Source organism: Dipodomys spectabilis, unplaced genomic scaffold (genome assembly GCF_019054845.1).
Source record: "Dipodomys spectabilis isolate Male_0828 unplaced genomic scaffold, ASM1905484v1 ptg000161l, whole genome shotgun sequence".
Lineage (NCBI taxonomy): Eukaryota > Metazoa > Chordata > Mammalia > Rodentia > Heteromyidae > Dipodomys > Dipodomys spectabilis.
The window spans coordinates 394,363-420,413 of NW_024870838.1; the positions used below are offsets into that span (position 1 = coordinate 394,363).

The 26,051-nt window shown below is 38.4% G+C and overlaps 1 non-coding gene across 1 annotated transcript; it reads left to right on the forward strand.

The window, feature by feature from the left end:
• Positions 1-8,429: 8,429 nt before the first annotated feature.
• On the forward strand, positions 8,430-8,531 carry LOC122119052. Its single transcript, XR_006149504.1, has one exon. It is a non-coding gene; the product is annotated as a U6 spliceosomal RNA (small nuclear RNA).
• The last annotated feature ends 17,520 nt before the right edge of the window (positions 8,532-26,051 follow it).

Below are 26,051 nucleotides of genomic sequence, written 5' to 3' on the forward strand. Positions count from 1 at the left end.
CAATCAAGCCACAGGAAAACCAAACACCAGAAGCAGACCAGCCACTCTACGAAGAGACTGGTTACAGACAAAGGGGAGACACAGGATCTTCCCATTCCACACCCCTCCCCCCCAAAAAAAATTAAAGAACTCTTTTTGGTACCATTTTTTAAAATTTTTTAATTGTTTTCTATTAATCATTTTTTTCTTCTTCTCCTAATTTTTATTTTAGGTGTGTGTGTGTATGTGTGTGTGTGTGTGTGTGTGTGTGTGTGTGTGTGTGTGTGTGTGTGTGTATGCTTTTAAAAAAAATCGCTATTGACCTTTTGGTCCTTTTTAATTTTTTTATATCTTTTGCTTTTCTTTTTTTTTTGCGTGACCCAATTGCTGTTTTGCCTCATCCCAAGATAAATACCCATCATCGTTTATTAGAACTTATCTCCTATTGTGTACATAATTAATCCAGAAATGTATTACTTAATTCACGAACTTTTAGGCTTAACTTTTTTTTGTCTTTTTTTTTCCCCAGGGCCTTGCACGTGCTGGGCAAGTGCCCTTCTGCTGGGCTAAATCCCCAGAAACAGGCTTAACATTTTAATAGAAGTATTATATCTTTATAACATACAATTTTCAAGTAAATACTTTTAAGAATTTTTATTTTTTAGTTTTTCATGTCTCCTTTCTATCATCCCACTCCTGTCATCTTAACCTTTTCTCCTCTCAATATCACTTTTTAAAGTCACATAATTTTTAAGTGTTTCACTTTTTAAATTTAAATTTTTCTTTTTCCATTTTTGATTTTCTTCTTTTTAATTTGTCTCTTGTCATTCTGTCCAATCCCTTTCCCTCTCTGAGATTAGGACTTGGTTAAATTTACTTTAACCTCTCCACATACTTCTAATCCTGTTTTTCCCCACATTTCTTCCTAAACATAATACTTTCTGATTTGAAAAATTCGTCTTTGCTGTTCTTAGCCCATTAATGGATAGTTGTTTGATGTTGAATAGATTGTATCTGTTGAACTAGGTTGTATCTCCAGCCATTTTGACTGTGCAACTACAGGACTTTGGTTGATGCTTGCCTTAAAATAGTATTTTAGCAAAAAATTGGTGTCACTTTCATATCAAGTGTGCAGAACAAGCCGGAAAACAGGAGAAAAATGGCAAGTGTGGGTATCTCAACTCTCATTCATGATAATCCAGTGACAGAACTGTTAATGAATAATCCAGAGGAGAGTTCCCGCAAAGAACTAAAAACACTACTGGTAAACGTGGTGAATGAAAAGACAAAGCTTGCAAAGGACTCAGTTTGAACGTGATAGGAAGAGAGAGGAGGCAAACCAAACAACAGGAATCTCATGACTGTGAGGAAACTGCTCAAAGATTGATACAGTAATTGCGTGAACAGGTTGAGAACAAAGACAAATAAAGCAATTGCGTGAGCAGGCTGAGAACAATCAAAGAGAAAGAAAGGAATTGTGTGAGCAGGCAGAGAACAGACGAAGAGAGACACAGGAATTGCATGAGCAGGCTGAGAAAAGTCAAAGAGAACTACAGGAATTGCATGAACGTGAGGAAGCTAATCAAAGGGTAACACAGGAATTGTGACAGCAGTATGAGAATAGACAAAGATCAATAGAGGCATTCATGGAATCCATAAACAGACATCTGAATGAATTCAGAGAGACCACAAAGGGAATGCTGAATGGAGCCCGACAGCAGGAATGGGAGTCCAAGTAAACCATAACCAATCAACTAAGTGATTTGAGAACACCAAATTAAGGAAGTAAAGAAGTTCAAACAAAATCTAAAACAAAGCTCCAACAAAGAATCTGAAGCCTACAAAGCTGACTAATTAAAAGGAAAAGAAATAAAAAACCAAGTAGAAAGACTTAACAGTAGGTTAGGCCATGCAGTAGATCTGATCTCAGGGATTGAAGAGAGCCTAGGTATTAAAAAGAACATACAAGTATCCAAGACAAATCGAAGAAACATGATAGATCTATTCAACATTTGGAATAGACAATCAGAAGGCCTTCTCTGAGGGCAATTGGTGTAGAGGAGCACCTAGAGACAGAAGTTAATTGTCTAGGAAATTTGTTTAACAGGATCCTAGCAGAGAAATTCCCAAACATACAAAAAGATAGGCCTATTCAGATACAAGATGGTTGTAGAACCCCAAATAGACCAGACCAGAACAGCACTTCCCATTGTCACATTATAATCCACACAGGATCAATTCAGACCAAGAATAACTTCCTAAAAGATGTCAAGGAGAAAAGATCAATCACCTATAAAGGAAAACCAATTAGAATCATCTCATATTTTTCAGCAGAGATAATTAAAGCAAGAAGAGCCTGGAAGGCTGTATGCCATGCCCTAAAGACAAACAATTTTCAACCAAGGATACTGTACCCAGATAACTCTCCATCATAACCGAAGGTCAAATAAAAACCTTCCATAGCAAAGAAAAACTGAAAAATATATCTCTACCAAACCAGCCCTACAAAAAATACTTAAAGATGGCCTACACACAGAAAACCAACAAGACCACAATAATGGCTAAGAAACCACACCCAAACTGAGAATCCAAGAACCATAGGAAGAACCAAGTTTCCACAGCCCCAACGGAGGTGGATAGCATGGCAGGAGCTACCAAACACCTCTCAGTCCTAGCTCTCAACATTAATGGTCTTAAAGCTCCAATTTAGCGAAATAGTCTGCCTAGTTGGATTAAAAAGCAAGATAATTCTATCTCTTGCCTTTAGGAATCACACCTTGCCAATAAAAACAAAAACATTTTGATAATGAAAGGCTAGAATAAAATCTACCAAGCAAACGGCTGCTATAAACAGGAAGGAGTTGCAATAATAATATCAGATAAAATATGCTCAAATTAAAATTAGTGTAAAGAGTTAAAGAAGGTGGCTACATACGACTTATGGGTTCTCTACTTCAGGAGGAGATTACAATTCTAAATATGGAATCGCCAAACAATGGAGCACCCAAATTTATCCAAGAAACACTATGTTCCATCAGATCTCACATAGATCCAAAGACATTTATTCTTGAGGATTTTAACACACCACTATCCCCACTATATAGATCAAATCGGCAAAAAATCAACAGAGAAACCACAGATCTAAACAACTGCATAGATCAACTAGATTTAACAGATATCTACTGAATGAATATTTCATCCAGTAGCATCAGAATACACGTTTTACTCTGCAGCACATGGAACATTTTCCAAAAGAGATCACATTTTAGGTCACAAAGCAAACTTGTCCAAATTCAGAAACACTGAAGTTACACCTTGCATTCTCTCAGACCACAAGGGAATAAAATTAGAACTCAACACCAAAAGCCACCAAAAAAGTCTTGTAACACATGGAGGCTGAAAAACACACTGTTGAATAAACAGGGGGTCACAGAAGAGATTACAAAGGAAATTCAAATGTCCATGATATTCAACAAAAATGAACACACAAATTACCAGCCCCTCTGGGACACTGCAAAGGCAGTACTCAGAGGCAAGTTTATAGCTCTGAGTTCCTACACCAACAAATTAGAGAGATCTGAAACTAACCATTTAATGAGATATCTGAACCACCTTGACACAGAGCAGCAAGATAAACTCCAATTCAATAGATTGAAAGAAATAATTAACATTAAATCAGAGTTAAACGTATGAGAATAAACAAAACACAGAATGAATCAACAAAACAAAGAGTTGGTTCTTTGAAAAAATTAACAAAATTGACAGACCCTTCGAAAGTCTTATCAGAAAAAGAAGGAACAGACTCAAATAAATAAACTCAGATGTGAGAATGGAAACATCAACACAGAAACAACCAAGATTCTGAACATTATAAGGGAATATTTTCAAACCTTTATGCTAATAAGTTTGAAAACTTGGCAGAAATGGACCATTTGCTAGCAATTATCAACATGCAAATACTAAACCAACATGAGTTAAAGCATAGTAAGGGGCCTATATCAAGTGTTGAAATAGACACAGCAATAAGAGACCTCCCATCTAAGAAAATCCCTGATGGATTTACAGCGGAATTATACAAGACCTTAAAAACAGAGCTCACACCAATACTCCTCCAACTCTTCAATGAAATTGAAAGAGAAAATTCTCTACCAAACTCATTCTATGAAGCCATCATAACCTTCATTCCAAAACCAGGCAGGGTCTCATCAAAGAAAGAGAACTATAGACCCATTTCTTTGAAGAACATTGATACAAAACTTTTCAACAAAAGTTTGGCCAATTGACTTCAACAATTCATCCAAAAAATCATACACTAATATCATACAGGATGTATTTCAGGCATGCAAACCTGGTTCAATATACACAAATCAATTAATTTAATTTATCACATCAACAAGAGCAAGGATTAAAACAACATGGTTATCTCAAAAGATGCAGAAAAAGCATTGGACCAGATCCAACACCCCTTTATGATGGAGGTTCTGGAAAAATTAGGAATCCATAGAACATTCCTCAATACAATAAAAGCTGTATATGGAAAACATGCAGCCAGCATTATAATTAATGGTGAAAAACTAAAGCTATTTCCTCTTAACTCAGGAATGAGAAAAGGATGTCCACTCTCTTAACTTCTCTTCAATTTAGTATTAGAATGCCTAGCTACAGAAATAAGACAATATGCCAATATAAAAGGGATCCAAATAAGGAAAGAAGAAGTAAAATTCTCCCTCTTTGCAGATAAAATGATCTTGTACTTAAAGAATCCCACGGACTCCACTCCAATATTACTCAAGCTAAATCAAAACTGTCAAAATAGCAGGGTATAAAATTAACCCTCAGAAATTAATGGCTTTTCTGTATGCCAACAATGAGAAAAGTGAGGCTCAAATCAAGAAAGGTTTTCCATTTGTAAGAGCCCCACAATAAATGAAATACCTAGGAATTAACTTAACAAAAGAAGTGAAGGACATTTATGATGAAAACGTGAAAAATCTGAAAAAGGAAATCAAAACAGAACTTAGAAAGTGGCAAAACCTCCCATGCTCCTCGATAGGAAGGATGAACCTTGTGAAAATGGCAATATTTCCCAAGGCTATCTACAAGTTCAATGCCATACCTATCAATATTCCAACCGCATTCTTCAAGAAAATAGAAGAGGCAATCCCAAAATTCATATGGAACAACAAAAGACCCCCAATTGAAAAAAGCAATCCTTAACAGAAAGAACAGTGTTGGAGGAATATCAATACCAAATTTCAAACTCTACTACAAAGCCATAGTAATTAAAACAGTTTTGTACTGGCACAAGAAAAGACCTCAGGAACAATGGAATAGAATTGAAAACCCAGAAATGAACCTACAGACCCATAATCATCTAATATTCGATAAAGGATCTAAAAAGATAAAATCGAAGAAAGGCTGTTGAGTAAATGGTACTGGCAAAATTGGTTAATGACTTGTAGAAAATTAGATCCTTATATATCACCCTGTACCAGAATCAACTCCAAATGTATCAAAGACCTCAGAGTCAAAGCAGATATTCTGAAAACATTACAGGATGGAATATGAGAAACCCTAGGTCTCCTTAACAAAGGCTGAAATTTTCTGAAAAGAAACGCAAAAGCACAACAAATCAAAGTTTGGACAAATAGGATTGCATGCAGTTGCAGAGCTTCTGCATGGCAAAGGACATAGCTAGCAGGATCAATAGAAATCCCACGGAATCAGAGAGGATCTTCACTAGCCATAAAACCGACAAGGGTTTCACATCTAAAACAGATCTGGAAATCAAAAAATTAAATCGTCCAACAACAAATATTCAAAGAAAATACTGCCCAATAAATAAGTGGGCTAAAGACATAAAGACAAACTTCTCTGAAGAGGAAAGGAGGGTGACCAATAAAGACATGCAGAAATGCTCAACCACCCTAGCCATAAAAGAAATGCAAATCAATCAACATTGAGATTTCACCTCACCCAAGTTAGAGTGGCTATAATCAAGAACTCTAATAACAACAGATGCTGGAGGGGATGTGGACAGAAGGGAACCTTACTTCATTGCTAGTGAGAGTGTAATCTTGTTCAACCACTTTGGAAAATAGTATGGAGGTTCCTACAAAGACTCCACATAGAGCTCCCCTATGACCCAGCAATCCCACTTTTGGGCATTTGCCTAAATGATCACAAACAAGACCATAGTAAAGCTACCACACAGATATATTTATTGCAGCATTACCATAGCTAAGATATGGAACCAACTCAGATGTCCCTCAGTAGATGAATGGATCAAGAAAATGTTGTAAATATACACAATGGAATTCTATGTCTCTATCTGAAACAATGATATTGCCCCATTTGTTAGGAAATGGAAAACTTGGAAAAAATAATTTATTAAGTGAAGTAAGCCAGGCCCAAGAAACAGAGGTCCCATGGTTTCCCTTATTAGCAATTACTAGTGTATGTCTGAGACATGCAGAAATTGTTAGATAAGTTGATGTTAGGTGAAATGAACCCCAAGATAAGAATTCAATTTTTTTTCTGTAATTATTTCTAACATATTTATAAGATGATTTCTTTGTTACTTTGTATGTCCCTTCTGCATGGTATAACACCTGTTTTTGCTGTATTTGATGTTGGTATAATTTGTGGAGGGGAAGGGAAAAATTTTTTTAAATATGGATACATGTGGACCCATTGCAACAATGAGATATACAAGACATTATGTCGAAAAACAAATTTTAAAACTTTGGATGGGGGAAAGGCAGAGGGGGAAACGGGACGTAAGAGAGGTGAGATGGGAAGGGATAGTAAGGGGAAACAAAGGAGTATGCAACAATGCTTGATAAGAAATGTACTCATTACCTTGCCCATGTAATTGTAACCACTCTGTCTGATATTTTCACACAAAAAAAACACGAAAAACCATAAAATATAAAGTATTTTTGATAAAAAATAAAAATGACTCAGAATAAATAATCAATGCAAAAACAATCTTTACAGAAGCAAACTCTCAGAGATATTACATGACTTTGAAAAGGATAAAGTGGCTGAATTTAATATAAATTTAGAAGTATGACCATTCAAAAATATAAAAAGATATTCTTTATTTCATTATATAACCCAAAACAGAAAGTAAATGTTGTTTAGATGATTTTTTAAAATACAGTCTCTCAGGTGCTGGGAGGGTGGTTCAGTGGAGAGTGCTTGCCTTGCATGCATGAGGTCTGGGTTTGATTCCTCAGCACCACTTAAGCAGAAAAAGATGGAAGAGATGCTGTGACTCAAGTAGTAGCAATAGCCTTGAGCTGAAGTGCTGAGAGACAGCACCCAGACCCAGAGTTCAAGCCCCACAACCAACAAAAATAAAACAAAAACAAAACAAAATACAATCTCTCACTTTTGTGTGCTCAACATTGTAACACTAGTACTTCAGTCTAGGGCTAAGATTTTAGGTGTGGACATTTATCAACACTCCTGATTCAGATTCTAATTGATAAAATTTTTAATCAATGTTTTGTTATTAATTTTGCTCTTTGTAAATTCACATATACCTATAAAAAACAGTGTGGCCATCCCAATAACATTCTCAAAGTATTTCCTAATGATGACTTACAAAAAGTTGTATTATATTACAACAAGGAAAGCAATGTTACAAATAAGGAAAACCAATACATAAATATTAATGATTAATAAAATAAAAAACAAAACATTTACCTCTATTTCTAGTATTTGAAATGTACTACATATTCGATTTATTATTTTCTCATATTGCTGTACATTTAAAACTGCCTAAGTCTATGATGTTCAACAAGAATTTTATAGACTATGAGTAGCCTTTAAAGTTACCCACTAAGATTATTATTTATGGTTCATCTCATCATTTGTATATGGCTTATACCATCATTTATTCCTCGCTAACATATAAAGTAAGGAATCCCTTAAATTTTAACAGAAACTGTGAAGTTAATGTCTTAAATCTTCACTCTGCTTCTTTACACAAACACTTTGCAATTTCTCATTAGTAAAGTTTCTATAAACTCTGAAATGTACATACTTAGTAGTATATGACTGCTACCATGAATCTTAAATGCTTTATGGAAAAGTTTTACAGCGTGCTAAATAGTCTTAATTTTGGCATATATGAGCAAATTCCCAAAATTAAACATGTTTAAAACATTAAAACTTTTAACAAACCTTAACACTTTCTATAGTGTTCATTATGGCAGGTTCCTTGTACAGAATAATTGAATTCCTCCTCCTACACATCCGTTGAACAACAAATATATGGAATTATTTTGTTTTGGACATGTCAATCTTGACTTTATTCTTAAATGTGTTCTTATGTAAGAAATACATGGTTCTAAAATTTCACAACAATTCTTTTGAATTTAACTTTTGTGGAATTGTCTAGTTTAAGAAAATCAATTACACTTTATATATAAAATTGTTCTGTGCTCAATTCAGTAGCACATACACTAACATTGGAACAATAAAGAGAAGAATATCCCCTGACTGAGGATGACACTCGACTTCGTGAAGCATTCCAGATTTTTAAAAGAACAGATGCTGGATAGGATGTGGGCAGAAGGGAACCTTAATGCCTTGTTGTTAGGAGTTTAAACTTGTTCGAAGACTTTGGAAAGTAGTATGGAGGTTCCTCAAAAGACTACATAGAGTGCCCCTAACACCCAGCAATCCCATTTTGGCATTCACCCAAATGATCACAAACAAGATCATACTAAAACTACCAGCAAAACTATGTTCATTGCAGCATTATTTACCAAAGCTAAGATATATAACCAAACCCGATGTCCCACAGTAAACGAATGGATCAAGAAAATGTGTGTGTGTGTGTGTGTGTGTGTGTGTGTGTGTGTGTTTGTGTACTGGAATTCTATACCTCCATCAGAAAGAATGACATCACCCAGTTTGTTAGGAAATGGAAAGACTTGGAAAAAATTATATTAAGTAAATTAAGCCAGGCCCAAAGAAGTGAAGTAAGCCAGGCCCAAAGAAACATAGGTCCCATGGTTTCCTTATTTTCAATAACTAGTATGTGTCTGCTACAAGTAGAAAACATCATATAAGTTGATGTTAGGCAAAATGAACCCCAAGATAAGGATTCAAATGGTTTTTCTTTCTTGCGATTGTTTCTAAGATATTTATAAGATCATTTCTTTGTTGCTTTGTATGTTCCTCCTGCAAGCTAAAGCCCCTGTTTTCACTGTATTTGATGTTGGTACTATTTGTGGAGTGGAAGGGAAACACAAATCATTTAAATAGGGATGCAGGTGGACCCATTGCAACAATGAGATGAACAAGTCGTTGTGTCAAAAAATGATTTTGGCCGGGGGTTGAGGGATGTGGACAGTGGGGGGACTGGGGTGGGGGAGGGGTTAGTGGGGGTGGAGGGTGGAAGATGGGCAGGGATGGGAAGGGGAAACAAAGGAGGAGCAAGTGGACCCATTGCAACAATGAGATGTACAAGTCATTATGTCAAAAAATGAACTTTACAACTTTGGTGGGAGGAGGACCGGATGGGGGAAGTGGGGGATTATGGGAAGGGATAGGAAGGGGAAGCAAAGAGGAGGCAACAATGCTTGATAAGAAATGTACTCGTTATCTTGCCCATGTAATTGTAACTCCTCTGTCAGTATTCTCACAATAAAAATAAAAGAAATGTACTCAATAACTCACCCATGTAATTGTAACCCCTCTGTATGGCATTTTCAGAATTAAAAAAAAAAAGAAACATAGGTCCTATGGTATCCCTTACTTGCAATAACTAATGTATGTCTGGGATAAGCAAGAAGGTATGGTAAGGCGAGAAAAAGTAGTAGGCAACAATGCTTGATAAAAAATGTACTCATTACCTTTTCCATGTAATTGTAACTTCTCTGTATGGTATTTTCACAATTTAAAAAAAAGGTCAAAAGCATGTGCATATGACTAGATAAGATTATGTTAAGGTAAATGAACCCCATGATAAGGACACAAGTGGTTTTTTATTTCTTCCTGTGGTTTCTAATATATTTCTAATGTACGATGTGATTTTTTATATGTGCATCCCCCACAGTTAAACCCCTGTTTTCACTGTATCTGATGTTGGTGCACTTCCATCTTGTATGTACACTTCTCTAACTTGGGGATGGAAAGGGAAAAAACAAAAGGCTTAAATAAGCATACAGTATGACCATTGCAACAATGTGACGCACAAGAGAGTATGTTGAAAAATGAACTTTACAATTTAGGAGGGGAGGGGAGGGAAGTGTACTTGTGGAGGTGGGAGGGAAGGGATCGCGGGGGAAAACAAAGGAGGAGGTAACAATGCTTGATAGGAAATGTACTCATTACCTTTTCATGTAACTGTAACCACTCTGTACAGTAGTTTTACAATAAAAAATATAAAAATGTTCTCGGATGGAAGAGAATATTTCCCCTATTTTACCCATGTAATATCGTTAACAAAGAAATTAATGCAAAATACTGATATGAAGATATTTTGAATAAATATGTGCGTATGTGTATGTGTGTGTGTGTGCGTGCCTGCGCATTTTCGTTCTCAGAGTTTGAATTCAGTGCACCAAGGTCTCACTAGGCCATTCCTCTCTAGATTGATGAGCTACTATATAAGCTACATCTCCATTCTTGGCTCTTTGTTAGTTCATTAATTTTTTAAAATATTTTTATTACTTTTTTATTGTGAACATACTGTATAGAGGGGTTACAATTACATGGGCAAGATAATGAGTACATTTCTAATCAAGCATTGCAGCCTCCTCCTTTGTTTACCCTTCACATCCCTTCCCAGCCTCCCCCTGCCCTCCCTACCCCATCCTCACCCCCCCCACCAATGTTGTAAAGTTCGTTTTCAACATAACAACTTGTACTTCTCATTGTTGCAACGTGTCCACCTGTATCCTTAAACGACTTGTTTTTCCCCTTCTCCTCCACAAAGTATACCGACATCAAATATAGTGAAAGCAGGGGTTATACTGTGGGGGAGGGACATACAAAGCAAAAAAGAAATAATTTTATAAATGCATTAAAAAATGCATTAAAGAAAAAAACATTTAAATACATATCTAAGGGTTCATTTTCCTAACATCACATTATCTGACCTTTTCTGCTTGACTCATACATATACTAGATATTGCAAATAAGGGAAACCATGGGACCTATGTTTCTTTGGGCTTGGCTTACTTCACTTCTTTGGGCCTGGCTTAATTCAATTAATATAATCTTTTCCAAGTATTTCCATTTCCTAACAAACTGGGTGATGTCATTCTTTCTGATGGAGGCATAGAATTCCATTGTAATTTTTTTAAAATAATCTCATGAATAGTTTTTGTCCTGATTGGCTTCCAACGGTTATCCACAGATCTCAGTTTCCTGAGTAGACAGGATTACAGGTGTGACCAACCAGCACAAAGCTTTCAGAATAATTTATAAAGTAGAAGAAAATTGAGTTCATGGAGGCCTGTTTATCATCTCCTGCTTTTAAAGCATTTTGGAGTGATTATATGTGAATTTATTTCGTTTTGGATTCTTAAAAGACAGTAAGTGATGGTATTTAAAAGTTTTAATCTTTTTTTTATTGGTCATGTGGCATGATCTCTGGGCTTGGCCGCTGTCCCTGTGCCTTTCAGCTGAAGGTGAGTGCTCTACCCCTTGAGCCACAGTGCCACTTCTGCTTTCCTAGTGGTTTATTGGAGATAAGAGTCTCACAGACTTTCCAGCCCGGGCTGGCTTTGAAGTGCAATCCTCAGATCTCAGCTTCCTCTGTAGGCAGGATTATAGGCGTGAGCCACCAGCTACTGGCTAGTTTTAGTACTTTTTAAAATGTATACTGGAACTGTGGAACAGAATAATTTGTCTCTCTTTAGACCTCAATTTATGAGCTCAGCTCTGAGCATGATAACCCAATGTCACCAACACTGTGTTGAAGACAAAATGTGACAGAAAACAATTACCATCGGCAATAATTGCTATGCTATTATTTCTTGGACAACATGAATATTGAATTGAGAGAGTAAGGGAATGGAGAGGATTTTACCTACTTTTTTATTGCTTACTTTTGGAAATTTTGACTCATTTCCTTCCCCACTGTGTGTCTTTGGGCCATGCACTTAGTGCCTTTGGGCCATGCACTTAGTGCCTTTAATTAAAATATTTCCTAACACTAAAATGGTAATAATATTAGAATTATAGCAAATGTTTTCTTAAGAATTAAGAGAAATAAAACTTGTGAAATACTTAATAAACTTCTAGGAATTACAATTACAATTACATGGGCAAGATAATGAGTATATCTCTTATCAAACATTGTTGCCTCCTCCTTTGCTTCCTGTCCCCTGAGATTTTTAGAAAAAAAAGGAGATAAGGTATGAAAGAACAGCATAGAAGGATATACAACTTATCACACAGAGATTAAGAACTAGCCTAAGAGATTTAGAATGCTAAAGGCAATGAGGAATAAGCCTAGTTGATAACTAGTTTTTCGATAACCAAAAATGGTTCTCTAGAACAATTTCTAGTACACCTTAGTTACTATCACTTATCCTTCCATCGAGTTATTCCTTCTATTCTATCACAACTGTTAATTAGCCTCTGCGTTTTTGGTACCATGATTAACCAAAAAGATTTCCAAATGTCACTTAGACTATCCTTCTCTCTGTGATTAGCAGTGACCACACAAAATCCTGGAATCTTTGAATTTCCAGAATAATTCTTCACCTAATATCTAAGCACATTCCTGGCATTAGTTGCTTTGACCTAATGACCAAAAAAAATTTTTTTAACAGAGTATGCTATAGTAAGTAAAGTACATGAATTAGGGACTATTGTCAGGTGTCAGTATGGAAGGAGCAATTATATATTCAAAGTATGGTTTCTTTATTTTGCATTTACTAACTAAATGGTTTTTTTTTATTGTGAAAATAGTGTACAGAGGAGTTACAATTACATGGGCAAGATAATGAGTACATTTCTTATCAAGTATTGTTGCCTCCTCCTTTGTTTCCCCTTCCTATCCCTTCCTATCCCCCCATTTCTACTGCCCCCCCCCGCCAAAATTGTAAAGTTCATTTTTCAACATAACGACTTGTACTTCTCGTTATTGCAATGGATCCACCTGTATCCCTATTTAAACGATTTGTTTTTTTCCATTCCCCTCCACAAATTATACCAACATTAAATACAGTGAAAGCAGGGGTTATATCCTGGGGGGGGGGACATACAAAGCAACAAAGAAATCATCTTATAAATATATTAGAAACAGTCACATGAATGAAAAAATATTTGAATACTTTTTTTTTTATTATTGCTAGTCCAGGGGTTTAAACTCAGGGCTAGGGAATTATTTCTGAGCTTTTTTTTTTTTTTTTTAGGCTAGCACTCTACCACTTGAGGCATAGCACCACTTCCAGTGTTTTTCTGTTTATGTGGTACTGGGGAATTGAACCCAGGGCTTCATGCATGCTAGGCAATCACCGTACCATGGAGCCACATTCCCAGAACCCTAAATGAATTTCTTAAGAAGACATTACATTTTGATTCCGTAACTATGTATCATAATTTTGTCTAGGTGCCAGAAAATGATGTAGAAAACAATACAATATGAGAAGTCTAGTAAGGCTGGATGGAAAATGAATAACTGTCATGGTCTAGCTAGGGTACAAAGAGGCTTATGTCATGGAGCTGTTTCAACAGGCTGAGCGAGACAGCTCCTGATCCACAGCCCACCTCCAGAATGAGAGGGGCACTATGGGGTCTAGCCACATGGGGAAAATGGGCCACCTCCTCCAGGACATTCAACCAGTTCATGTGAGAGAGAGGGAGAAAGAAAGTGAGAACTACACTTAAGCCCTGTGCTGGTGGCTCAGAACTCTAATCCCAACTACACAGGAGTCTGAGAAATGAGGATCATGGTTCATAGCCAGCCCGGTAAGGAATGTCTGTGAGACTCTTATCTCCAAAGATCGACCAGAAAACTGAAAGTGGTGCTGTGGGCTCAAGTGGTAGAGCGCTAGTCTTGAGCTGTGGAGCTCCAGAACAGCCCTCAGACCTAGAGTTCAAGCCCTATGACTGACAAGAAGTGGACTTCCCACTACAAAAAGTGGGCTGAATGGCACCCATTTAACTAGGGAGGATGGTAGAGAAGTCAAGCCTAGATTTCTGTGAACTTGAGATCATAAGTAGGTCACCCAGCTTCTCCATGCCTTGTTGTCCCCAGTTGCAAAACTCAACACAGTGAAGGATACCCTTCCTCATGGGAATATGGTAATGATGAAAGAGAGCCATGTTTTGTTTCATAATCCCACACCCGTTGCCCCATTAATAACAGGGGACACCTGAGCCCTTTCCAGATAACTATTTGTCTTATGCTCACAGAATTGTTGAGAACATTACCTGAAGGCCACTCCCTCTGTGCCTAGCCATGTTCCAGAGATCCCTCTATATAAATCCCTTGTTTCCTCACAACTGTTCTGTGAAGAGACTGAGTTCCGATTGTTGTGGCCCTACCCAGAGCTTTATCTGTGGTCAAGAATCGGCTACCATGGACTAAGAGTTTGTGATAATCCATCTAAACTGATGACTGAGCATGGCTCTACATGTCTACCATCCCAACTACAGAAGACCAGGCCTGGTGGAGCATAAATTTTACAGATAGGAGGACCACCTGAGCTCAGCCCAGCCTGAGCATATATTGTTTTTTTCTCAGAAATGCACAAGACAAAAAGGTGGCTCCTCAGAGCCAGGGAGAGGAAACAAGCAGGGGGTCATGGTGCTTTCAGAGGGGTTTCTGACCCGAGTTGGGAATGGTGTTGGGGCGGCCACTCACCTGTGCTGCTGGGAGACGCTGTTGGCAGCTGATCCAGGTAGAGTGAGCAGGGATGGCGGTGGCATGGCAGACACATGGGCCCAGAGCAGAGGACCAGGGGCAGGGACCAGGTCAGGGCCTTAGGCTGGCTGCGATTTGAAATCCAGCACCACAGGAAGGGGGGGGAGGGGGATGGGACATGTAAATTTCCTACTATTCTCTAAAGTTACCTTGAGTCTCTTGCTCACCACTCAGCCACCTCTACCTTCCTTAACTGCTGGTAGTGGTGTACTAAAAGAGGGAATCCAGTTGCTACCAGGCATCATGGAATGTGGGCGTTGCCACCATTCTTGTATTCCATTGGTCAGAAAGAAACATGAAAGAATGGGGGTGTGGCTAGAATCCTGTGATGCAATCAGCATGGGCAGAGTCAAGTTGACAGGGACTCTCCCAGCCCTTTTCCCATTCAGTTGGGGACAAGAGGGAGACCACTTTAGCTGCATGGCTGCACAGATTGTTATTTATGTCTGTTTGTTGCCAGTCCCGAACCTTGAACTCAGGATCTGGGCACAGTCTCTGAGCTGCTTTTGCTCAAGGCTGGCCCTCTACCATTGGAGCCACAGGGCTTCTGGCTTTGTTGGCACTGAAGTTGGAGAGGGGTCTCAAGGACTTTCCTCCTGAGGGTGACTTTGACAATGATCCTCCCATCACAGCCTTGTAAACATCAAGAAGGACTGTTGAGAGCCACTGGTGCCTGCCTAATCATTGGTCTTGCTGATGTTCTTGGACAGACCAGTGAGTTCCCTATCCTCAGGTTTAAGTGGTGGGAGCTGGAGCCCACAGTTTGAATCCTGGTCCTGTCACCTCCAAATGGCAGGAGATCTTAAGATACTCATTCATATCCATATGAATACAAATGGATGGGATGTATGTCATGATTGAATGGGCAGTTCTTGAATGATTCTAGGATAAAATTATACATAATTATATTATAGGACACTAATCGATTTTATTTAATACTTTATTAAGATGTAAACAATCACATTCATAAAATGGAGGAATAATGAAATACTTAAGAATTGGGCCTCACATACTATAAAGGTGTCATTTTTCTGCCAGGACTGGGATTTGAACTCATGGTCTGGGTAACACTGTTGTACTGTGTAGGAAGGGGAATCTGGCCTCCTTGAAGTCAAGAAATTCAAGTCTGTTCCTTATGCCTGAAATCAATCCCCATGTATTCATGTACAATTTACATATATGATTTATATTTATATACATATGTTGACTCCATATTGCATTCAGTGTAGTTATTTTATTATTTTTTTGTTTTATGTATTGACCATTTATTTTATTGACTATTATGGCACATAGAACATTGGTTACATTGATTACATAGGATATAGGCCTGCATATGTATTCCACTTCATATCTGACACCCAGGACATTCACAGAAAAGGAAAACGTGTCAGCATCAGCTTCTTACTCAACGATTCATTGTTTGGGAGTGCTGGTATCTGAACTCATGGCCTACAGGGCCAAATTCATGAATGGGCGAGTGTGAACACGCCTTCCTGGGGCAAACTGAGTGATAGGCTGTTCCCAGGACCTGAGATCGAGCCCAGGAGTTAACAAAATATGAACAGATTGACATGCAGATGACAGTACACGAATAAATATATGTCTTTATAGAGTGCCAGAGATGTCTATAGATTATTCAGTTATATAGACTACATTCCTACCAATTCTTGGGTATTTTTTATGCGTCCATGTAATTAATGTTATTGTTTTCATCCTTACACTATTAATGAAATTAATCAGTGTACTGAAATTATTGCATTCCTGTAAATAATAATATTCTTTTAATGCTTCAAAAATATTAAATAAAATCAATAAGACTCATGAAAACATGCTGTCTAATTTTATAGGAGCATCATTCACGACCAACTCATTCAACTGTGACATTGACAAGAATCCATTGTTATTCCTATGGATGGGAACCAGTTTCTTAGTATCTCCTGCCATTGGTTGGTCAGATCCTATGTTGCCACTTGGGCCTATGGCTTCCCTAATAGTCTGCCAACCTTCAGCAATGCAAGGGCAGTACCCTTTGCAACATTGTCATTCAGACCCAGGAGGGTCACCATGCAAAGGAAGAAAATGTAAAAAGGCCACATTTTTTCTGTGCATTGTTTTCCCTGAAAGGCCTGAGTGTCTAGGATCCCATCAGCAGCTGGGGGTCCAGTGGCTGCACCCCAGCCTAGAGTGATCAAAGCTGAGGTAGAATTGCCACAACCTGAATTCAAGCCATGTGCTTGAAAAAATAAAAAAAAAAAACTTACATACATACATACATATATACATACAAAATATTAAAAATATTGTGAGGATCCTTGGCTTGTAATTCTTGCCATTTTTTCTGCCAGGCCTGTGATTTGAACTCAGCGTCTGGGGAAATCTGCAGTACTGTGAGGGATGGGAAGATCACCGTGTTGGAGACAAGAAAGAAAGACTTGTTCCTAGGGCCCGAATTCAAAAACAATATTCGTATACATTTTAAATACATGATTTATATTTACATGCACAGGTTTACTCATGTTGTGCTTAGTGTATTCATTTTTTATGTTTTACTTGTTTCTTATGCATTTGAGTATGATTACACATATAACATTTTTTGCATCCTATTATATGAGACATAGACTTGCTTATGTATTCTACATCATTCCTGAGGCCCAGGACTTTCACCGATAAGGAAAACAAGTGGGACAATTGGCTTTTCCACCAGGCTTAAGTTTTTGCTCGTTCTGTGACTTGAACTCAGGCTCTAACAGGCCCCCTTCATGAAAGGGTAAATGTTAGCACACCAGTCTGATGCAAGTGAAGTTACTGGGCAAATTTGAGGACCTGAGATCAAGCCTAGGAATGGCCAATATATAAACAGATAGATGTTTAGATTGCAGTGTGTGTGTGTGTGTGTGTGTGTGTGTGTGTGTGTGTATTAATAAATGTATATGCATCTACAAAGTTATACAGAGACAGACATTTATGTAGATTCTAGTGTATAATCTTATACAAAAAGTGATGTCTATATCTTATTTTTACATATTCTATTACTACCAATTATATGGTGTAAAATTATGCCTCCATTAATTAATCACGGTATACTAAATAAAGAATTAATCAATGACCTATATATATTGCATACAATCTTATACTGGAATGAGTATCTAATTAGTAATTCAGTTAGTACATTTCAAACATTCTATTAGTATTCCTATAGATAGGAACAAGTTTCTAAGATCTTCAGCCATATGTAGGTGGCAGGCCTAGGATCGATCTCAGGGCCTAGGTATCTGGGTTGGACTCATGCTTCACTGACAGCCCCCCATCCTTCATCCATGCAAGGTCACGTACAATTTTCAAGCCAAGTCATTGAGCCCTAAGAGGGTCACAGTGCCAAGGAAACAAAAGTAAACCTGTTGTGTAAAATTACCTAGTTTTCCTTCTCCATTTTTGTTGGTTTGCTGTATTTTTGCCAGTGCTGGGAATTGAACTCGGGTCCTAGGATCCCTGAATCATCTGTGGGTGTAAAAGCTGCATCCCAACCTAGGGTAATCATGGTTTAAGACACAAGGAAGCATTTGCTTCCTTGAGCAAAAGTAGATCAGGGAAAATGTCTAGACTCACAGTTCCAGCCTCAGGACCTGGCACAAAAAAAGAGCCAGTAACTCCATGTGTCTGTGTATGTATACATGTATTTGAATTTGTGAAGATCCAGTGTTGCTATTCAGAAAGGCACCTAGCTAGGAAATTTGCTTTGAATAGAATGAATTCTTAGCACAGGGTGTGCATTCAAGACAGTGCATGATCCGGGGCTCCCCTCACTGTTCCCAGTTAACCTGAGGGAGTCCCCATACCCCAGGCTGCTGAAGGAAATCTGCCTCATTGTTGGAACAGGCAGACAAAATGCCTCACTCCTGTGCATCTGGATAACAAACAATTCATCCAAGCCAATTACTGAGGATGAGTGTGCTCAGGCTGTTAAGGCTGTTAGGAAAAAAAAGACCTCTTTGTATAACAAGCAATCTCTGTCCCCTGTGCTCTGTTTTGACTGGAAGCTTTCATTTGTGCCACCTGCTATGGCAGACCAAGTTCCCTACACTCATCCTGTCTTTGTAAGACTATGTTTCAGTGTTGAAACAAACTGCTACCATTAATCCAACAGTCCTTCTGTTAGGCAATTAGGGAGCTGAACACAATGAAATGATTCATTATTGGCAACGGTGCCTCCGTGTGTGTGTGTGTGTGTGAGTGTGTGTGCGCATACACCGTCTTGGTGATTGAACTATGGACCTAACCACTGTACCTGAGTTTCTGCTATATAAGGACAGCACTCTACCACTTGAGCCATACAGCCACTTCAGGCTTTTTTTCTAGGTACTGAGGATTCAAACCCAGGGTTTCACACACACAAAGCAGTCTACCCCTAAGAAACATTCCCAGCACTCTAGGTTTCTTTCTTTCTTTTCTTGTAAATTGGAGGAGTTGAAGTCTGGGCCTGGGTGCTGTCTCTGAGCTCTTCATCTCAGTCTAGCACACTACCACTTGAGCTACAATGCCCCTTCAGGCTATCTGGTGGTTTATTGGAGATAACCATCTCAAGGAATTTCCTGCCAAGGCTGTCTTTGGACCGTGATCTTGGATAGTTTTGAAATGAGATCCTCAGCTTCCTGAGCAGGCAGAATGATAGACCTCAGCTAAAGACATCTAAGCCATGACACTTTCCTGCAAGTGGGTCCTTGGCTCAGCATGGTAGAAAATTAGCCATGAGCCCAAGAAGAAAGTCAGTGCCTATGCTCTGCGTTTAAGGTTCATGATGGAGAAACCTAAACCAAAACAATTGTCTGCAGGAGACAAGTCACTAGAGTTTAGTACATACATAAATTTGGCCCTGCCTTGGGGACATATCTGAGCCTCAACTGTCTCATCTGCACATTCATCTCACTTGTGTAGCTCTTATAAGGACCAGATTAAAGAATACAACTCGTGAAGGACTTAGCACATAGCACCCTGTGAAGGACTCAGCACTCAATACCCCATGGACAACCCAGAAGTACTCAACACCCAGCACCCCAGGAAGGACTCATCACATAGCTATATCCCACAAACTGTCATTAGAATTTGGGTGCTTTCATCAGTATCACCGTTGTTTCAGATACATGCCACAAACTGCACAAGTTCACATCTAATGGTTTAAAGGGGTGTTTTGTGAGGGAGAGTCATCAGCCTCTCATAGGTTGGAGGGACTGTCCTAAGATCTTTTCCTCAAGGCTAGATCTCTACCACTTTTAGGCACAGCTCAGAGTCTACCAGACGTCGTGCCAGGGCTGAGTTTTCAAACCCCCAGTGTCTGATCTCACCCTCTGAGCAGCTAGTGGTGAGCCATCAGTGTCTGGTTCCATGATGCTGGGATGCAGCTATTGACCTCTGGATAAGTTAGGTTAGATGACAGCCGTCAGTTTCAGACTCCCAGCTTGCCCTGTGATGAGGTATTTGAAATCCTGCCTTTCTATAATTGCAGTCAGAACATTCTAACTTGTTTTTGGTTCCAGTCCTGGGGCTTGAGTAAGGGCCTAGACACAGTCCCTAAGCTTTCATGCTCAAAGCCAGTGCTCAACTGCTTGACAGCACTACTTCCGGGTTATCCGTGCATGTAATAGTGTGGAATTGAACCCAGGTCTTCATACATTCGAGGCGAGCATTCTACCACTGAGCTCCAGGAATGACAAGTGTAGAAATAGATATGTAGATTGTAACATATATATATATATATATATATATATATATATATATGTATGTATGTATAAATCAAGACAGAGATGTCTGTATATTGTTTAATTATATATATTATATTACTACCACTTATCAATAAATTATTCCTTCCTGTATTGAAGTATTATGGTTGAATACATAACAAAGTATTAATTGAAAATTATTCAATATAGTATAATTATTGTGTATAATTTTATAATATAACCATACAATAATGTAATTGTTACTTTACAACATTCCATTCATAAGGATGTATATCGGAATGCATTTCTTAGAATATCCTACCATTCATAGGTGGGAGTCCTGGGATTCACACCCCAGGCCTAGGTTTCTGGTTTGGGCTATGGCTTCCCAGATAGCCCACCAAAATTCAGCAGTGCAAGGTCATGTACACTTTCCGAGCCCTGCTTGCAATGCAAAGGAACAAACAATGAAAAACTGCCTCTAATACTTCCCAGTTTTAACCTTCTCCTTTTCCCCCCTCTCTTTTCTTCTTTTATCTTTTTGGTTTTGGGGTCAGAACTCTGGGTCTCAGTGCTGTTCCTCAACTCTTCAGCTCAAGGCTATCGCTCTACCACTTGAGCCATTGCGCTACTCGTGACTTGTTTCTGCTTATGTGGTACTGAGGAATCGAATCCATGGCCTTATGCATGCAAGGCAAGGACTCTATTACTGAGCTACCTTCTCAGCACTTCTCCTTTTTTTTTTGACAGAGCCAAGATTTGAATTCGGATCCTAGGATCTCAGGATGAACTGTGGGTACAGAGGCTGCAACCCAGCCTAAGATGATCGAAGGTGTCCTATGCAAAGATGCACAATTTTATTTCTTCTTTCCCTATTTGGATCCCCTTTATGTTTGCATCTTTTCTTATTGGTGTAGCTAGGCATTCTAATACTGGATTGAAAAGAAGTGGACAGATTGGACATCCTTGTCTTGTTCCTGAGTTAAGAGGAAATGGTTTTAGTTTTTCACCATTAAGTATAATGCTGGCTGTAGGTTTGTCCTATACAGCCTTTATTGTATTGAAGAATGTTCCATGGATTCATAATTTTTCCAAAACCTTCATCATAAAGGGGTGTTGGATCTTGTCGAATGCTTAATCTGCATGTATTGAGATAACCATGTGGTTCTTATTCTTGCTCCTGTTGATATGATGAATAATATTAATTGATTTGTGTATATTGAACCAGCTTTGCATCCCTGAAATGAATCCTGTTTGATTATGCTGTGTGATTTTTTGGATGAGTTGTTGACTTGGATTGGACAAAATTTTGTTGAGAAGTTTTGCATCAATGTTCATCAAAGAAATGGGTCTATAGTTCTCTTTCTTTGATGAGTCCCTGCCTGGTTTTGGGATGAGGGATATGATGGCTTCATAGAATGTGTTCGGTAGTGAACTTTCTCTTCAATTTCATGGAATAGTTGGAGGAGTATTGGTGTGAGCTCTGCTTTGAAGGCCTTGTAGAATTCTGCTGTAAAGCCATCTGGTCCTGGTCTTTTCTTAGCTAGGAGGTCTCTTATTGCTGTTTCTATTTCAGTGCTTTCTATTTCAGGGCCTGTTAAGATGGTTTAACTCGTCTTGGTTTAGTTTTGGCATGTCAATATTTGCTAGAAAAAGGTCCATTTCTGTTAAGTTCTCAAACTTATTAGCATGCAGGTTTGAGAAATATTCCCTTATAATGTTTTGAATCTTGATTGTTTCCGTGATGATGTTTCCATTCTCATCTCTGAGTTTATTTATTTGGGTTTGTTCTCTTCTTTTTCTGATAAGATTTGCTAAGAGTCTTTCAATTTTGTTAATTTTTTGGAAGAACCAACTCTTTGTTTTGTTGATTCTTTCTATAGTTTTTTTGGATTCTAATTCATTTAATTCTGATTTAATATTAATTATTTCGTTCCATCTACTGGATAGGGGTTTTTCTTGCTGCTCTTTTTCAAGGAGGTTCAGATGTCTCATTAAATTGTTCGTTTCAGATCTCTCCAATTTGTTGATGGAGGAGCCCAGAGCTATAAACTTGCCTCTGAGTACTGCATTTTCTGTGTCCCAGAGGAGCTGGTAATTTGTGTGCTCGTTTTGTTGAATAGCATGAACATTTGAATGTCCTTTCTAATCTCTTCCATGACCCACTGGTGATTCAGCAGTGTGTTTTTCAGCCTCCAATTGTTACCGGACTTTCTTTGGAGGCTTTTGTTGTCGAGTCCTAATTTTATTCCCTTATCTTCATAGAGAATGCAAGGTATAACTTCAATGTTTCTGAATTTGGACAAGTTTGCTTTGTGGCCTAAAATATGGTCTATTTTAGAAAATGTTCCATGTGTTGCTGAGAAAAATGTGTATTCTGTTGCTGCTGGGTGAAATGTTCGGTAGATGTCTGTTAAATCTTCTTGATCTATGCAGCTGTTTAATTCTGCGGTTTCTCTGTTGAGTTTTTGCTGAGTTGATCTATCTAGTGGGGAGAGTGGTGTGTTAAAGTCTCCAACAATTAATGTCTTTGGATCTACGTGGGATTTGAGGGAAAGGAGTGTTTCTTGGATAAATTTCGGTGTTCCATTGTTTGGTGAATAGATATTTAGAATCGTAATATCCTCCTGAATGGGAGATCCATTAATTAGCATGTAGCGACCTTCTTTATCTCTTCCCATGAATTTTAATTTGAAGTCTATTTTATCTGATATTAGTATTGCAACTTCCGCCTGTTTATGGGGGCCGTTTGCCTGGTAGATTTTGTTCGAGCTTTTAACATTGAAAATTGTTTGTTGGTATGGGCAAGATGTGACTCCTGAAGACAGCAGATAGAAGGATCTTGTTTTTTAATCCCAGTAGACAGTCTATGACCGTTAATTGGAGAGTTAATTCCGTTAATATTGATAGGTAGGACTGAGAGGTATTTGAGAGTTTTTGCCATGTTATCCAACTTATTGGGTGCTGTGAAAACTGGGTTCTTCTTATGGTTCTTGGATTTTCAGTTTGGGTGCTGTTTCTTGGCCTTTAGTGTGGTCTTGTTGGTTTTCTATGTTTAGGACATCTTTAAGAATCTTTTGTAGGGCTGGTTAGGTGGAGATGTATTGCATTAATTTTTCATTGCTATGGAAGTTTTTTATTTAGCCTTCAGTTATGAAGGAGAGTTTAGCTGGGTACAGTATTCTTGGTTGATAGTTGTTTGATTTTAGGGCATGGCATACATCATGCCTGGCTCTTCTTGCTTTGATTGTCTCTGCTGAGAAATCTGAGGTGATTCTAATTGGTTTGCCTTTATAGGTGATTAATCTTTTCTCCTTGACAACTTTAAGGATCTTTTCCTTGGTCTGAGTTGATCCTGTGTGGATTATAATGTGACTGTGGGATGTCCTATGCTTGTCTGGTCTATTTGGGGTTCTAAAAGCATCTTGTATCTGAATAGGCCTATCTTTTTGCATGTTTGGGAAGTTCTCTGCTAGGATCCTGTTAAACAAATTTCCTAGACCATTAACTACTTTTTCTAGGTGCTCCTCTACACCAATTATCCTTAGATTAGGCCTTCTGATGGTGTCTTTCAAGTGTTGGATAGAGTTTTCATATTTCTTGGGCTTGTCTTGGATGGTTGTATGTTCTTTCTCTATAATATCTAGGCTGTCTTCAATCCCTGAGATTGGATATTCTGCATGGTCTAACCTGCTGTGGAATAGAGTGATGTGGGAAGGCAGAGGGAGAGTTAACTAAGTCCTTATCTCAAAGCAAGAAATAGGTTGGGTTGGATGAAAGTAGAGAGAGAGAAAAAAAGAAGAAAGAGAAAGGGAAAAGAAAAGAGACCTGAAAAGTAGAAAAGTAAAAATTAATAATATTATTCAGGGTTGAAAACAATCTAGTTAGAGAAGAACGTGAATATAATGAGAGAATGGGAAGAATAAAAAGGAGATGTGAAAAACTTAAAACTAATAGTGCTTAAAATAGTATATATGTATAAAGAGGTAGTACTGCTATTAAGGAATTTAATTCTCAGAGGTTTTGAGTTGAGCAATTAATTTGTGGTTTAAGTATGTACACAATGGGGGATATGGTCTAATAGTCAACTACGGGTATATCTGAGGATGTGCAGGACAACAATTAAGTCCCATAAAGAAGACTGAAAGAGAGGAAAAGGTGAAAAGGATAAGAAAGGAAGAAAAAAAGATCAGAAGTTTAGTAGAGCTAAACAAAAAACAAAAAGATAATTTAAAAAAAGAGAGAGAAAGAAAACAAAAAGAAAGAAAAGACACACACACATCTATCCTTAACATAAAAATTATAAGAGGAAAAAAAAGTTACTGGAAAAAAATTTTTTTCAAAAAAGGCAAAAATTAAAGATTAAAAAAAGTTTTAGAAAAGAAAAAAAGGTTTTTTTTTTTTTTAATGTAAGGTACCAAAAAAAAAAGAAAAGGAAGAAGAAAAAAAGTTTTTGATTTATTTTGGGAGTGGTGGGAAAAATCGTCTATATCCCTTGTGTCCATAACCAGCCTCTTTTTGGAGTCTCTGGTCTGCTTGTGGTCCTGTGGCTTGGTTGGTTTCTTACGTCAGTTTGTTCAAACAGGCAGAAAAATGTTCTGCTTTACCCAGGATTTTGTGATCCTCCTCCCAGGCTAGTTCAATGGGAGGGATATCTGCTTTGAGTATCACAAAAGAGGGAAATGGCTTTTTTCTCATGTTTGGAGATGCTGTGCTGAGGCTAGGTTCTGGGTAGAGTTGAGGTCTTTCAACTAACAGTAGCTTTTCCTGGGGGCTGGTTTGTGAGAAACTCACAGAGCCCAGCCTGGAGCCACTCACAGGGTTTCTGTTTACTGAATTTCAATTGATTGTAGAGGCTGCTAATGGGAGGGACAGCCTCTGGCTCTGATTACCGAGTGAAGAAAGCCACTCCTAAGGCTGGCGCCCGAACTGGGTGACTTTTCCCTGGGTAGAGCTGAGTCTGGCAGGTAATGCCATTAAGTTCTTGTGACCTGCTAAATGACTCTAGTTTTTTTTTTCCAAGGCCTGAGTTGGAGCTAGCAGCTCAGCTGAGATTTGTCGGTATCCAAGATGGAGATCTCGGTACTGGGGGGGAGGGTTGGCCTTCCCTCCTCTGCTCCCTGAGAAGGAGTGAATATGTCAGGCTTCTACTCATGCCAAGTCTTGGTTAATGGGTCGTCTCTTGTCTGTGAACTTCAGGATGAAGATGTCCGCTCCTTGTAGGTTCTTGCTGGTGTTGAGTAGAATCAGCTTGCCCCTGCATCTGACTCCTTCGTCCCGGAATCTCTGTGATTCAGGTACGGCGTCTGAGGCAGCCACCGCAACCGCTGCTGCAGTGGCGGCAGCTGGTGGCAAGAGCTGAAAGCTGTCTCCTTGCCTGGATTTTCCCTCTCTGGCCTAACTCTCTGACCTGTGATCGCACACTTGGTGTGATTCTCTGCCTTAGGACTGTTCAC